Raw genomic sequence first — 2688 nt, forward strand, 5'->3', positions numbered from 1 at the left:
ATTGCTTCCCCCCTTCTGCCCCACTACTCCCGCCATTCTTCTCCTGCTCCCCGCCATCCAGCGCCATGCCGCCGAAGAAGTATTCGGCCCCTCGCTCCGCTGTCGCTGCTGATTCCACCCAGCCGAAGCAAAGGAAGCTGAGGGCGCCGATGGCAAAACCGCCGGGCATGTCCAACGTCGAGAGAAGGGCGGAGGTTCAGCGCCGAGAGGCTGTCACCACCGACCAGCAGAATAGGCTCAACGCCAAGAAGGCCAGGGACGCGACCGCGTTGACGGCATCGACGGTGGTGGCGGAGCAGGCAGAGGCGTCTCGCGCGGGGATGATGAATCTGCCCGACGGCCACGGCCCGCAAGCTACGTGGAGCCAGCAGAGCATCGTGTCGCCGACCGCCGCCCTGGGGTGTACACACCCTCGCCTGGCTACTACGACGGCGGCGCGCATGGTGGGTTCAACCCTAACATCACCTTCCCACACGGCGCGCCGCCACGTGCCTCACCCTCCGGTCTAAACCCCGGACAGCGCACTCCCTCGTCCGCGTTCGCCGGACTCCACACCCAGTACAACTACTCGCCACCGGCGTACATAGCCTCGCCGACGCCGCCTCTACGCCGTGGCGTCCTGCCCTTCTCACAAGCCTCGACGACACATTTTGGCAACCCCAACGCAACCGACGCCGACATGGAGGAGATCATCACGAGCGGCTCGGTCGCTGCCGCCTCCTACCCCGGGTTCCACGCGCAAGACAACACAATGGACACAGCCGTCGACATGGAGGACGAGCTCTACGACACCGAGGAGGAGGAGGAGGAGGAAGAGGAGGAGGAGATGGAGTCAGCGCTGGCGCCAGCGAGGAAAGGGAAAAAGAAGAAGCGGGGGGGCAATGCCAGGACGGGCGAGCCGCGTGTCAAGTGGACGTCCAAAGAAGACGAGTGCCTCGCCGAAGCATGGAAGACCATCAACATGGACCCGGTCACCGGCGCAAACCAGAACGCCGACACGTACTGGACGCGTATGAAGTCGGCGTTCGATGAGCGCAAGCTTGTCGACCCCTACTTCGCCACCATCCACATACAGCGCGGCGCAAAGGCCATGTTGAACCATTGGGCGATCATCCAGGTGGCCTACAACAAATGGCATGGGATCGTCGAGGAGATAGCGGCTCACCCGGAAAGTGGCGCCAATGTCAAGGGTCAGGTATGTCCCGCCGCCGGCTCACCCTCGCCAAGGCCAAGGAGAGGTACAAGCCGGATGCGCTGGCCCGGGGGTGGCGGATGGGCGCCCTGACGGCAATAAAAGAGCCAAGACAGCGAAGGACGCTGCACCGGCTGCCGAGCGGCTGCAATCGTCGATTGAGCCGTGCATCGCCGACGCCAAGAACCACGCCACCAAGAGGGAAGAGAAATCCGACGCGCGATGTTGGCGTTGATGACGAAGCTGGACGTGAAGCTCGACCTACTCTCAGGGCCGGTCCTGAGATTTCTGGGGCCCGGGGCGAGACTAGAATTAGGGGGCCCTCAATATGACCATCCAAATAATATTCAATATATGTATATGTGAAATATTATTAATAAACAGTATAGTAAAGCGCATCCAAAATCAAATAATTTCTATTTTACCTTAAAAATTTCCTCTAGCATTCCTAGATGCAATTATGTTTACTATGGTATCAATATAAATCTCATTCAATATTTTTTGAAGTTACCAAACTATTTAAGCTCCCATGGAGTATATATCTTTTTAAAAGGTGTGCATGCCTCTTATTGACAATAACTATCACATAAGGCAGCATATATACCTCAGCCATTATTCATACTTCTAGTGCCTCCTTATACATGTCCTTTTTGATAAAAGAAATTGTTCTTGAAGCACTAGAACCATCTTCTAAGCTCTAGTGATAACATGGATAATGAGCTGAATGTCATAAACTATATGAGAGAACCATTGAACAGAAGATTCAGTATATTACTAGATGTCATCTCCAGATCTAAAAGGCATTATTTTCTATCAAATTTGATCCTGGAGATATATGTTGAAACTTTCTAAAAGGAAGGAACCATCTGAATGTTTTTCAGAAAAGTGATTTTGCATAATCACTAGGAAACCCTAAAATTGATCAGCAAGTTAATTGAACAGACAAGTGTCATATAAAATTAGATGTAACTTAGTGTTAATCCTGCTTTAGTAGACATCAACCCCTACTCATAATTTCTCTAAATTGAACAGTAACATCATGACCCTAATTCTCGGATGCCAAACTTAAATCCTACTGATGGTGACTATTTCTTTCCATCGAGAGCAAGGGGAGAAATATGAAAATCCGCACAATCCCACAAGATTCGATCAAAAAAGAGCAAAGCGGTCCTTACTAGGGCCTGAAGACGAGCCTAGCTATGTGCTCCTCCTCCGTGGACGCCGTTGTAGCATCGGCGGCAAGAGCCTTGCCGCGATTCAGTTCTGAAGTTTGGCGTCGGCGGTGGGCGATGGGCATCCACGAAGGAAAAAAATGACAGGAGGGCGTTGTGCGCTACCTAGGGCGTCGACATTATTGGGTCAGGCCCAGTATCTTAGCGAGAGGGATGGATGATGGATCGCAACGATGGAAAATGACAACGTACCTACGAGGCAATCTCTTCATCTAAAAAAAGTACGAGGTGATCTGCATGCTACTGCGTACAGTATGCCTGGTC

General features: G+C 52.5%; 1 pseudogene; it reads left to right on the forward strand.

Moving 5' to 3' along the window:
- The first annotated feature begins 65 nt into the window (after positions 1-65).
- The window catches only part of LOC119333696, a 3199-nt pseudogene continuing 576 nt past the window's right edge, over positions 66-2688 (forward strand).

Source organism: Triticum dicoccoides, chromosome 7A (assembly GCF_002162155.2).
Source record: "Triticum dicoccoides isolate Atlit2015 ecotype Zavitan chromosome 7A, WEW_v2.0, whole genome shotgun sequence".
In the NCBI taxonomy this organism is placed as follows: Eukaryota; Viridiplantae; Streptophyta; class Magnoliopsida; order Poales; family Poaceae; genus Triticum; species Triticum dicoccoides.